The sequence below is a fragment of the Ceratotherium simum genome, chromosome 3 (assembly GCF_057802395.1).
Source record: "Ceratotherium simum simum isolate JZ-2026a chromosome 3, ASM5780239v1, whole genome shotgun sequence".
In the NCBI taxonomy this organism is placed as follows: domain Eukaryota; kingdom Metazoa; phylum Chordata; class Mammalia; order Perissodactyla; family Rhinocerotidae; genus Ceratotherium; species Ceratotherium simum.
The window spans coordinates 22,339,402-22,353,616 of NC_141902.1; the positions used below are offsets into that span (position 1 = coordinate 22,339,402).

Consider the following 14,215-nt stretch of genomic DNA (forward strand, 5'->3'; position numbering starts at 1 on the left):
TTTTCAATTTATTTTGCCCAGATCCATCAGAGGAATCACTATGGCAGCTGTAGCCTTATGAAATGTATTTCTTAAATAATAAGACTTGAAATTTGAAATTACTCCTCAATCCATGGGCTACAGAATGGGTGTTGTGTTAGCAGGCATGCGAACAACATTAATCTCATTGAACATCTCCAACAGAGCTCTTGCGTGACCAGATGCATTGTCAATGAGCAGTCATATTTTGAAAGGAATCTTTTTCTGAGCAGTAGGTCTCAACAGTGGGCTTAAAATATTCAGTAAACCATGTTATAGACAGATGTGCTGTCATCTAGGCTTTGTTGTTCCATTTATAGAGCACAGGAAGAGTAGATTTAGCATAATTCTTAAGGGCCCTAGGATTTTCCCAATGGTAAATGAGCATTGGCTTCAACTTAAAGTCACCAGTTGCATTAGCCCCTAACAAGAGCTTTAACTTCTCCTCACTAGCTATGAAAGTCCTAGATGGCATCTTCTTCCACTATAGGGCTGTTTTATTTATGTTGAAAATCCGTTATTTAGTGTAGCTGTCTTCGTTAGTTCTTAGCTAGATCTTCTGGATAACTTGCTGCAGCTTCTATATCAGTACTTACTACTTCACCTCACACTTGTTTTTATGGAGACAGCTTCTTTCCTTAAACTTCATGAACCAACCTCTGCTAGCTTCAAACTTTTCTTCTGCAGCTCCCTCACCTCTCTCTGCCTTCATAGCATTGAAGAGAGTCAGGGCCTTGCTCTGGATTATCCTTTAGCTTAAGGGAATGCTGTGGCTGGTTTGATCTTCTATCTAAACCACTAAAACTTTCTCCATATCAGCAATAAGGCTGTTTCCCTTTCTTATCATTTGTGTGTTCACTGGAGTAGCACTTTTAATTTCCTTCAAGAACTTTTCTTTTGTATTCACAACTTGACCAACTGTTTGGTGCAAGAGGCCTGGCTTTCAGCCTGTCTCAGCTTTAGACATGCTTGCCTCACTAAGCTTAATCATTTCTAGCTTTTGATTTAAAGTGAGAGACGTGGGACTCTTCCTTTTCACTTGAACACTCAGAGGCCATTGCAGGGTTATTAATTGGCCTAATTTCAATATTGTTGTGTCTCAGGGAATAGAGAGGCCTGAGGAGAGGGAGAGAGATGGGACAGGCAGTCAGAGGAGCAGTTAGAACACACACGACATTTTTTAAGTTTACCATCTTATATGGGCACAGTTCCTGGCACCCCAAGACAATCACAATAGTAACATCAAAGATCATTGATCACAGATCACCATAAAACATATAAAAATAAGGGGCCAACCCCATGGCCTAGTGGTTAAGTTCAGCATGCTCTGCTTTGGCGGCCTGGGTTTGCTTCTCAGGCACAGACCTATACCACTCATTGGCAGCCATGCTGTGGCAGCAACCCACATACAAAATAGAGGAAGATTGGCACAGACGTTAGCTCAAGGCAAATCTTCCTTAAGCAAAAAGAGGAAGATTGGCAGCAGATGTTAGCTCAGGGTGAATCTTCCTCAGCAAAAAAAAAAAAAAAAAATATATATATATATATATATATATAATGAAAAAGTTTGATATATTGCAAGAATTACCAAAATGTGACACAGAGACACAAAGTGAGCAAGTGCTGTTGGAAAATGGTGCCAACAGACATGCTTCATGCAGGGTTGCCACAAACCTTCAATCTGTAAAAAACACAATATCTGAAAAGTGCAATAAAGTGAAGCACAATAAAATGAGGTATGCTTATACATTGAACCATTTTCTTCCTTTCAAACTGATTGTCCAGCTTTGTAATATATTAAATTTGCATGATTACTGGAAAACAAGCTAATACTATGCTGTGTTTAATATAGTGATTGGAGGCAGTTTGACTATTGTATTCAGTCTTCACTCTTTCTTGTCATATGACCCTACAGTGCACAGGAGTAGGTAGAGTATATATATCCCACATCCCGCTGATGTTGGGCCTGGCCGTGTGACTAGTTTGGCCAATAGAATGTGGGCAGAAGTGACAGTGTGCCAGTTTCAAGCCAAGGTCTTTGTCCTCCTGTGAACCACCATGAGAAGAACATGCCACACATGATCCAAGAATGTGAAGACATATGGAGCAGACCTGAAACTAACCTGAAACCTGTATCCAAGCCCAGCCAATAGAAGCATGAAGCAAAGCCATCCCAGCCAACCTGCAGACACCTGAGAAGAAGAAATGCTTGTGGTGTAAGCCACTGAGTTCTATGGTGTTTGTTATGCATCATTAAGGCAACAAAATATGATTGATATAGTACGAGTGTAGTATTACTTAACATCTAGAAAGGGATCCTGTATTCTTTTTTATATATTTTTAGGTATACTCAGATATATATTCTTTCATAGGAGGTTTAATATCACATATAATCCAAAGGTTAAAAAAGATAGAAAAATCACAAAATCAAGTTGCCTTTCATAATTACATCACGTCTTTCCATTTTATCCAGATCTTTTTTTATGTTCTGTAATGTAATTTTACAGTTTTCTTGAAGTGAGTCCTTTATCACAGTTTGTCTCTATTAGAAACGGATTATTTCCCAAATTCTATTTCCAGCTTGTTATTGCCAAAGATAAAGCTAATAATTTCTCCATATTAACTTTATTTCCAGCTACTTTATCAAATTCCCGTATTAAAATTCTAGTTTTCTTTACTAGAGTATTGAATTTTTAAGGTATCCAATCATATCAGTAGGATGGAAGATAATTGTATCTCTTTTTCATGGTAGTTATTGAAATTTACTTACACTTTACTGTCTTATTGTGGTCAGTGTAATCCAAAGTCCTGTGGACAGCGTTATGGAAGGCAGCGTAATTGCGACTTGGATGAGGAGCTAAAGATATAAACAGAAATGTTATGGAGAATATAAATACATGATTATATTAGAATTGAGTATAAAAGGATTTAGTGTGCTGGAGTTAAACTGTAGGTATCATTATAGGCTTACAAGGAAAAAACTTCAAAAAAGAAAGGTATTTCCTGGTCTATCACTAAGTGATCTACCAAGGGAGTCATTTTACCTACCAAAACATCCATGTGGATCAAGTGCTTTGTTCCTCTAGCACTTGGATTTTGATCATTGATAATACTTTTCATTAGAAGCAACCCTGTTCTTTGGAGCAGGAGAAAAAAGAAATGGGCCTGGAAAATGTTATTACTAGAAAACAAGGATGCTTTTAAAATGCCTGAGGTAGGGCTGAAAACACAGAGGAATGTCTAAAGGGGTTTGCACTACCCAATTATAACAACGTGAGCATCAAAAGGAAAATAAAAATTCTGGTTGACTGGAACAGGTTGTGTTTGGAAAAAGCCATCCATCTATAATGATACTCAAAAAGAAAAATGGAAAAGTAAATATAAAAAACATTGATGAATTTGTAGTTTTAATGAGAGATGAGCATTGATTTGTACAGCTCTTCTGTTTATTCTACTAGTATATATTTGTTTGTAGAGAACAGATACACATTTTCTGTATCAGTCTAAGTAGAGTGGATAGAGAAAACTGGAAATAGATTGAATAATATCAGAATTTGGCCAAAAAAATGGGCATGAAAAACACTTTACATTGCTTCTGAGGAATATTAAAAAATAAACAAATGACAAAGCATGCCATATTCTTTGATAGGCTGACTAAACATCATAAAAGTATCAATTTTTCTCAATTTAGTCTATAAATTTATTGTGACCCCAATAACAATAAAAGTTGTTTTGTTTTATTTTGTTTTGTTGGACTCGGCAATCTAATTCTAAAGTTCATAGGAAAATAAAGAAGAATAATTTTGGAAGTATATCCCTAATACATATTAAAACAACCTGTTAAAAAACAATAGGTTTAAAAGTTTAGAAGGTGCCAGAAAATATGCAAATCATTAAAAGACTTCATAAATAATAAGATATAATTTCAAATTAGTGGGAAAAATTGTTCATGAACGGTATTGGAGAACAGGGTAATGATTTGGAAAATTATAAAGTTTGATCTCAAATGCACTAATTACATTTAAATTAATGTAATAGTTTTAAAACATTAAAACTGAAATTATAAAATTATTACATACCTTATAAATATCCTTTCTCAAGTTAAAGAAATCCTTTCTCTGCCCAGTTTTCTGGGGTTTTTGTTTGTTTTTTAATGGATGCTGAAGAATTTTCAGAGTTTTTGTTTTGCTTGAGAGCAAACAAGTCGACTTTTCCACTTTAATGTATATTAATGTGGTGAAGGATATTTCTAGATTTTCTTTTCTAAACCATTCTTTCATTTCTGTGATAAATAAAACTTAGTCATGGTTTGCTAATATTTTTAACTACTTAGTTGGTTTGTAAATATTTTCTTTGGAATTGTTACATCTGTGATCATGTGTGACATTGGTTTATAATTTTTTTTTCATGCTGCATTTGGTTTAGTATCAAAATTATATTTGTCTAATAAAATAAGTAGCAAAATATCTTCTCTTTTTCTACTCTCAGAGAGAGTTTCTATAAAATTGGAATAATTTGTCCACTATTTGATAGAAGGCATCTGTATAACTATCTGGATTTCATTTGTTTTTTATGGGAAAATTTTAACTTCTGATCTGATTCATTTAATAGCATTGGGATTATTCTGGCTTTCTCCTTTATTTTGAGTAAATTTTGGAAAATTATACTTTTCTATGGAAGTGTCAATTTCATCAAGTTCTGTACTCTTCCATAACTGCCATGTAACAAACCATCCCAAAATCTAGTGGATTAAAACAACACGATAATTTATTGGGCTCACTAATCTGCAATTTGAGTAGCGTTTAGTTGGACGGCTTGTTCCCACTCCACATGGCACGAGCTGGGGAGGCTAACTGAAGCTGAATTATCCACTTCCAGGATGGCTCACTCACATGGCTGATAAGCCCTCTGCTGGGACCTGAGCCGGGGCAGTTGGACTGAGGCCTCTATCTCCACGTGGGTATCTCCACAGAATTGCTTGGATTCAATAAAGCAAGATGGATTGGTTCCAGGCATGAGTGTTCCAAGAGACAGGAAATGGAAGCTGCCAGTCTCCTAAAGCCTGAGTCCAGAAATGGAGCACACCATCACTCTCCATATTGGTCAAATTATTATTTTATTATTATGAGTTTATTTATTATTATTATTTTGTTTATTATTATGAGTCTTTTCCTAATTAAGGTCAATAGGCATAGATTTCTTGATAGGAATGTCAAAGAATCTTTGGATCACAACAATTTACTCACATAAAATTATTCATATAGTTTTATTATCTTTTAAATATCCTATCTGTAGTGACATTTCCATTTTCATTTATAGTAGTGTTTATTTGTTTCTTTCCCCCTCCTTTTTTTTTCAGTCTTTCCAGTTAATTTTTATCTTATACTCTTTTCAGGGAATCAAATTTTAGCTTAGTTGATTCTATTATAGTTTTACTGTCTATTTTGTTAATCTCTATCTTGTTTTTCATTGTTTCATGAATTTTTTTAAGGTTAATTCTGCCATTATTCTAATTTCTTCTTTTGGATGACTTTCTTTTACACAAGCATTTAAGGTGATGTATGCTGCTGTTCTCTGAAAGGTCTTCTTACAAGATTTGATCTTGGTTGGAATCCAAGAACTTGGTTTGGGGAGGGTTCCTGCCATTCATTGATAAGAGTACCTCATTGTGCCTAAACTGTTTGTACAAACAACGCAGTTTATTCTGAATACCTACTTTCATTATGGTAGTCTGGAATTTGGGTACTTGCCAGGCAAGGGTTATCTATGTGACCAATGTCCGATAAAAACCGTGGTCATTGAGTCTCTAATGAGATTCCTTGATTGGCAATATGTTGTATGAGTTGTCAAAAGACTTGCTGGGTGAATCAAGCACACCTGGTGTGATTCCACTGAGAGCGGACTCTTGGAAACTCGCTCCTGGTTTCCCCTGAACTTCACCCCATGTGACTTTTCTCTTTGCTGATGGTGCTTGGCACCATTTTGATGTAATAAATCATAGCCACGAGTACAACTATATGTGAGTCCCATGAGTCCTCCTAGCAATTTATTGAACCAGAGGGTCATCTTGGCGACCCCCAACACTGTAACACTTTAGCTTCATCCTACATATTTTGATATATAGTCTATTCACAATCACTCATTACTTTCTAATTTCCATTATGATTTTTTTTCTTGGACTCATTACTTATTTGGAAAGAGACTTTTAAATATCTAGTTATAATTTTTTTCAAATAATTTTATTATCAATTTCTAACCTAGTTGCATTGTGGTCAGAGAGCTCATATATGATATTAACTCTGATATTTTTGAGGCTTGCTTCCAGGCCTAGTGTACGTTCAATTTTCATAAATGATGTAAGTGTGCTTAAGAAAAGTATATATAGTCAAATCATTATTTGCAGTTCTATGTATATAAGTGGAAATTATAAAACGTGGATTTCAGGGCAGACAAATTACTGAAGGAGTTTCTCTTGCTGGATCAATTAGAAAAAAATTTGCTCCTCTTGTTATTTTCTAGGAATTCCAAGCAGGAAGAAATCTAATATGGGGAATTAGGTACCTCCAAAACAATTAGAAGGCTTGACAGATCAAAGGTCAAAGAAAATTATTGCAAGTTTTCGGAAAATGAGGACGTTATAGGAGTGACTGAAAACTGTCATGATGGTTACAGCTTCCTGCATCCTTGAGGTGGGTGATCACAGAAGACCCAGATGCCTCTTGTGATATTGTAATTTATAAGAAATATGTATTTGGTCTTCGTCCCAGTTCCTGGCACAGAGTTCCTAAAAGCCTTGGAATTTCCTAAGTAATAAGAGTGATCTAGGTGTCTTTTGTTGTTCACAACAAGCCCCTTTCAACAACACCTGAGTTAATGTTAATATGGTGACTTTTAGAAAGTTCCTAAGCCAGAGGAACCAACCATGTGATTAGAGGGTTGGAACTTTCAGCCCCATCCTCAACCTCCAGGGAGGAGATAGGGGCTGAAGGTTGAGTTTAGTCCACCAATGGCCAATGATTTAATCAATCAGGCCTAGGTAATGAAGACTCCATATGAGGCTACTATTTCCCACATACCCTGCCCTCTGCATCTCTTCCATGTGTCTGTTCCTGACTTATATCCTTTTATAATAACCCAGTGATCCAGTAAGTAAATGGAGGAATTTTCCCAGACAGGAATGTACTTCCTCTTTTACCTCTGCTTTCTGCCAAAGCCCACACATCACCGCTGTCTCCAGAACAGTAAAGACTTCTGAATTCTGCTTCAAAATGTCACAAAACACTTCTCATGGTAGCATCTAAGATAGAAATATTAGGGCAAGGGATTTTAGACAATACATTTGCCATACTTAGTCCCTGAAAACCAGGAGAAAACATAAAATGTGGAGATAAATGCCGGTTATGAAATAAGCATGCAAAACACACACACAAAAACAAACAGAAAAAGGAAACAAAACCCCACGATATGCAGCATGGTAAACCAACTAAAAGATAGGTAGCCCCTCCTGCAGGCTGATTCAGAGCCACAGGAGTGTACAGGGCTCTGAGACCTGGGTTTAGTTCCCACTGGACCCTTGTCATCAAGGGTTGTATAGGACACAACACCAGCAGGTGTCAATGCCCTTAGGTCAAGCGTATTAATTTTGCAGTGTAAATAATCTCCACTTTTACTGATTTGGGCTGCCCTAGTCACTAATTAAAGAGAGATAAATGTTATAATCATTTACTATGATGGTGAATTTATTGTTTTCTTGTAATTTTGTCAAATTTTTATATTTTAAAGTTACCAGGGACATACAATTTTGGAGTCCCTATGTCTTCCTCGTGAATGAATATTTCATCAATATGTAATGATCCTATTTGTCTCCAATAATCCTTCTTTTTGCCCTAGAGTCTATTTTATCTGAGACTAATATGGGCACACCAGCTTTCTTTGAATAGTATTTGTCTGGCATATCTTTATTCTACCTTGTAGATTTCAATCTTTATGTGTTCTTATTTTTTAAGTTGTGGACTTATAAATAGCATATAGCTAGATTTTGCAGAATTTTTATTCAGTCTGAAAATTTTTGTCTTTTACCTAGAAAGTTTGTACATTTACCAGGATGACCTATATGCTTGGATTAATTTCCGTCTTATTATTTGTCTTACTTTCTCTATATTTTTTTCTCATTTCTTGCATTCTTTTGAATAGATTGAATTTCTTTGTTGCTATTGTTTTCACCTTAAAATATTCATATACTTATTTGGAAGTTAAATATTCTGCTTGTATTCTTTAGGTATTTACCTTGACATTTTAACACACAAACTGAACAATTTCTAGATTTAAACAGAATTTTATCCCGTCGCAAATAACGCAGTTTATATACAGTTATAAAAATGACTGCCTTTATAAGTTACATGCTATTTTTCCTAGTACTTTAATTCTATCTTTTCTAATTAGCAAAAATTAGATATTACTATTGCTATTGTTTATAGTTCATGTTGGTTTGGAATTGCCCACATGTTTTCTTTCTCTAATAAAAGACCCCATAAATAGCACAACTCCTACCTCTTCGGGTCCTGATCTAATTAAAAGATAAGCAAGAAGGATTCAAGCATATGGAAAAAAGATGACTGATATTCAAGAACGTGGCTTAAATCTGTGGGCAAGAGAGCATCATGATACTGAACCACAGAATGAGATACAGTTACCCACAGGCAGCGGTGAATAATGTGGGCCTCTCTATGTGGGAGTACTCCCCTATGACATGGATGGAGGAGCAGAGTGGAACATTGGCTTCCTGCAAATACTTAGGCATCCCACCACAAACTATAAAACCAATGAAGAAATCAGTCTACAGCACCAATGCTTTTGTTATATGTTAAGTACCTTATAATAGCAAGTTTCGTAATCAGTGTAAAAATTCTCTGTTCTTCCTGTTTTTTAAAGATTTGAAGCATTTAAATGAAGTTGGAAGTTTGACTCTATTTTCTAATCTTTAAAATATTTGGGGGCAGGCCCCATGGCTTAGCAGTTAAGTGCGTGCGCTCCGCTGCTGGCGGCCCGGGTTCGGATCCCGGCCGTGCACCGACACACCGCTTCTCCGGCCATGCTGAGGCCGAGTCCCACATACAGCAACTAGAAGGATGTGCAACTATGACATACAACTATCTACTGGGGCTTTGGGGAAAAAAAGGAGGAGGATTGGCAATAGATGTTAGCTCAGAGCTGGTCTTCCTCAGCAAAAAGAGGAGGATTAGCATGGATGTTAGCTCAGGGCTGATCTTCCTCACACACACACACACAAAAATATTTGGGAAAAGTTGACTGGCAAGCTTTTATAATTTCTAAATTTTGATGCATTCATTGTATAAGTACTGTTTAAAGTTTTAGATAAATTTGGTTAAATAAATTTATAAGTATAATAAATGTAGCATATAATGAAGTGATAAGAGTAGTAAATGATTTTCACATGCAAAGGCCCTGGGACATTTAAAGATCTTGGCAATAGCATATTTGCCAAACATGCCAAATAGCATTAAGCTACATTGACAAGAATGAGCATCATTGTCTTATGCACATTTTTAAGGAAATGACATTGGAGTTTCACTTCAGAAGTACTTTGCTGTTTGTTGGTTTGTTTGGTAAATTATTACATTTAAGTTAATAAGAATTTTCATTTCAAAGTAATTTTACTTAGAGTTTATTTTAGATCTTCCTGCAGATTTTTACCAAATTCCCTTTTATCTATTTAAATTACTATATGATTTCTCTCTTTTAATGTTGTTATAATAAATTTTATTGGCAGATTTCCTGATATTGAACTATATTTGCATTACTCAAATTATCCCTATTTGTTCATACTGTATTTTATATTGATATGCTGATAAATTTTCCTTGATTTTATTACATAGAGAATTTTTTGTTCTATATTCATAGATGAAATCTGCCTATAGGGTTTTTGTGCTATCTTTACCAGGTTTTGTATTAAAATTCTTCTCAGTTCATAAAATGAATCTGGGGAGTTTCAGATTTAGTTAACATCAAAATTGTCTAATCTTTAAAAGATTGGTAGACAGCTATAAAATCATCTTGTCTTGGTGTTTGTTTTATTTTTAAATCTTAGATCTTTAATTATCTTCCCAATCTCTTCTATGATAATTTCACATTTTCTACTTTTTGGATCAATTTGAGTTTATTTCTTCTCATTTTTCAAATTCCATACTATTGAGTTGAATATAGTATTCTATTATAATTCTTGTCATTTCTTTCATAACTAAAATTATTTCTTATTCTTTCCAGTTTTTATATTTTTTAATACTTTCTTCATACTTTTTTGCTAATTAAACTTATAAGGGCTTTTAAAAAATTTATTGTCAGTCTCTTTTCTTTAGTTATGAAGACATTTAACACTATACATTTTCCTCTGATTAAGCTTTTGCTGTGTCTCTTATGTTTTTGACATAATGTGTTTGCATTTCATTGCCATGTAAATGATTCAGAATTTTAATTTTGATATCCTCTTTGATCAAAGGTTGGTTAAGAGGCTTTATATTTAAATAATAAAATTATTTAGTTATTTTTTAAATTTTTTTATAATTTTTATTTTTACTAGACTATTATCAAAAATATAGCTGCAATGTCTGTTTTTTTATACTGTGTTGAGTTTTTCTTTGTGCTAAATACATGATAGATTTTTGTATATATCCTAAGGGCATGCAACCCAATTATATTCTCTTTTTAAAGGATGTTGAGTTATATGGATAGCTACAAAAATTAGTTTTGATGATTATATTATTTAATTGTTTAATTTTTTCTAATAAATTTCTACTATTATCTGAAAGACTTCAATTGAAATATCCCTCTAAAGGACCAGCCCCAGTGGCCTAGTGGTTAAGTTTGGCACACCCCGCTTTGGCGGCCTGGGTTCAGTTCCTGGGCGTGGATCTACACCACTCGTCTGTCAGTGGTCATGCTGTAGCAGGGTCTCACATACAAAAAGAGGAAGACTGGCAACAAATGTTAGCTCAGGGCAAAACTTCCTCAGCAAAAAATAAATAAATAAATAATTATATAAAATAAAAATAAAATATCTGACTAAAAATGTATATTAACCAAGTTTTTGTATTTCTAATACTTTTCACTTTATATATTTAGACCATTGGCCCTGAGAGATTGAAGACTGTCATATCTTCCTTGTAAATTATAGCTCTAGGGATGGCAAAATCTCATCTTTATTCTGTTTAGTCTTTTATTCTTAGATTTCTTCCTGTTTAACATTTCTACTCAACCCATTTTCTTTTTATTTGCATTTCTTAGTATCTCTGAGCCCATTCGATTATACTTCAACCTGTCTTTATAGTTCTTGTGAACAATATATAACTGGATTTTGACTTGACACAATATTATAATGTTTATATTTTTAGAGAAACTTTAATATATTTTTTGCACTTTTTTTCCAGTTATAGTAAAATATAATTGACATATAACATTGTATAAGTTTAAGGTGTACAACATGATGATTTCATATATTTATATGTTGTGAAATGATTACCACAATAAATTTAGTTAACATCTATCACCTCACATATTTACAATTTTTTTTCTGATGAGAACTTTTAAGATCTACTCTCTTACCAATTTTCACATACACAATACAGTATTGTTAACTATAGTAACCATGCTGTTCATTACATCCCCAGAACTTATTTATCTTATAACTGGCATTTTGTACTGTTTGACCATCTTCACATATTTTTCCCATTCCTCACCCTCTGCCTGTGGCAACCACCAATCTCTTCTCTGTTTCTGTGAGTTCCATCTTTTAATTGCTGAAATCAGGTCCCTCACATTTACTATATCCATTAATAGACTTTATTTCATTCCTTCTGTCTTACTTGATACTTATTTTATTTTTCTTTCTTTTCTTTCTTTTTTTGACTAGTTTTTTCAAATTATACCTTATTCCTCTTTCTTCTTTACAATTTGTGAGCTCTATATTTTTTCTTTTCACTGGTATTTACCTTATTTCCAAATTCTCATTTTCAAATTTTCAAATACATATTTTTCTATTATTAATAATGTACCAACTAATAAACTATTTCTTCTCACCAAGATGCTCTATGCCCCCTGTCCTGGAAGTTTCCCACACTCACGCCAACAGAATGAGACCTTTAGAACACCTTTCTTTTACCACCCACTTCCTCCCACATCCTAGGTTATGCTAAGTTTTGTATTTTTAATTCAAATCTATTCCCCTACAGTATGTGTGACTTCAATATATCCTATCACTTATTATTTGCCATTTGGAGGGAGGGAAGGGAGAGAGAGAGAGAGAGAGATTGTCAGTTCTATATATCTTTGTTTTCTTTCTACTTCGTCTTTTCCAATCTTGAGGACTCTGATTTGAGCCGTGTGTAATTTAGTTAGAATATTTTCCTCAGATTCTTTGTGTACGTAGGTGATGTATTCTCTATTCACAAATATTGTCTTTTATTTTAGCAGCTGAATATCTTGGCTGGGTATAGGATTCTTAAGTTATAATCCATTGATCCATTTTCTCAATAGAATTTCACCTTTTGCTGATTTCCAGTGTTGAAGACAAAAAAAGTCCAAATCAGTTGAATACTGTTTTTTTTTTTTTTTTTTAAGTAACCTATACCTTCCATTTTGAAGCTTATAAGACTTTCTGTTTATTCTTGGAGTTAAGGATTTTGCCAAGGCATGTCTGTGTGTATCTATTTTCTTATTCATCTTGCCTGGAACTTGGACAGCTATTTCAAACTATTTATTCAATTCTTGATTTAGCTCAGGAAATTTTTCTTCTATAATTGTTTAATTATTGCCTTTCCTCCATCTGTTCCCCTTTTTTTTTCCTTCTGGGACTCCTATTATTGTTGTATTAATTTGTCCATATCTCTTTTCTAAGTATCTTATTTTCCCTACAGGATTTATATTTCTTTGATATTCTGTGTTTTATCACTTGATTTTTCAGACCACTAATTCCAATTTCAACAATAACTTTCTTTAACTATAATTCTCTGATAATATTAAAAAATTTTTTTTTTAATTTTCGTTAAGAACAAGATATCAGATGGTTAGTATAGGAGCACATAACACTGTGTGATTTCAAATATATGGCAAACAGCATTGGGAAGCATTTTCAGCTAATTCTAAGGGTTCAATATCAGAGTTCCATTCCTTGAGGAACTGGAATACTAGGCAAATTACTAAGAAATGAGCAGTGCAAGAGGTATATGATGAGAAACCTGTAATCAAAGCTAGAGTAAAAGTAAGAACTGTATATTGAAAATTTGGCAGAAATTTTGTCATTAATATAGGGGCCAAAGTTCAAGATTAGCTTATTGGGAAGCTCAGCTTGTTGCTCTAGCTAAAGGATAGACTAGGACTCCATAACGACTGCCCTATTTGGAGAATGAGATGATGACGAGCACCTGAAGATCCAGGAGTGGTGGGAGTTTGAGAATTAAACTGGCTGTGTCTGCTTCTAGAATAAAATTCCTATCTAGAATCCACAAACGAAAGGATTTAGGGTTTGGAGAGCAGGTGAGCAAGGATGGCTCCTTATTTACAGGGATCAGGCTCATAGGATGTTTGCAAGTGACAGGATGAGCTATCATCCATACTAATAGTGGAGATAACCCTTGCCCAATAATTCCGGAGTCTTCCCTGCGCAATCTATTTACAGGAAGTGCAGAGGCTGAAGTAATCAGAGTGTACTATCTTTATGGATGTCTGGAATAAGATGATAGGTTAAAATGGATAGAGAAAGCAAAATAATCGTGGGGAAAGTGTAGTTCATAAAACTTTTAATGCTGCAGCTGCTATTCAATGTGATGGGAGGAATAAGCCACCACAGGGTAGAAAAAAAGGATAAACCTGTCCAGAGCAAGAGAAATGGCCTGTGTGGGAAAAAGTCGGGTGGAGAGGTATTTGATCAGTATTAGCAGAAAGGTCAAGGAGAATGAGGGTAGGGAGGGAAACTTGAGAAATAATTTGGAAAATAATCAATATCCTAGATGTTTAGAGGAATTCTGAAGTCATGAATACCAAGCTAGCGGGCATGTTTTTGCTGAGAGAATCAGCGAGAGAAAACAGAAGGTCAATGTGCTGATGGAGTAAAGATGGATTTTCTCATCCATCTGACAAGTATACGCTTCACGTGGTGTGATCTGCACTGTCTCTGGGGCTTTGA

The 14,215-nt window shown here is 34.5% G+C and overlaps 1 long non-coding RNA gene across 1 annotated transcript in view; it reads right to left on the minus strand.

The window, feature by feature from the left end:
• Nucleotides 1-429: 429 nt before the first annotated feature.
• Nucleotides 430-14,215, minus strand: part of LOC147917449 (uncharacterized) — a 224,868-nt gene continuing 211,082 nt past the window's right edge. The window contains exons 2-3 of the long non-coding RNA XR_015549779.1: nucleotides 2,789-2,875; nucleotides 430-1,134 (exon numbers count right to left, since the gene is read on the minus strand). This is a non-coding gene — a long non-coding RNA (uncharacterized LOC147917449). The remainder of the gene's footprint in view (nucleotides 1,135-2,788; nucleotides 2,876-14,215) is intronic.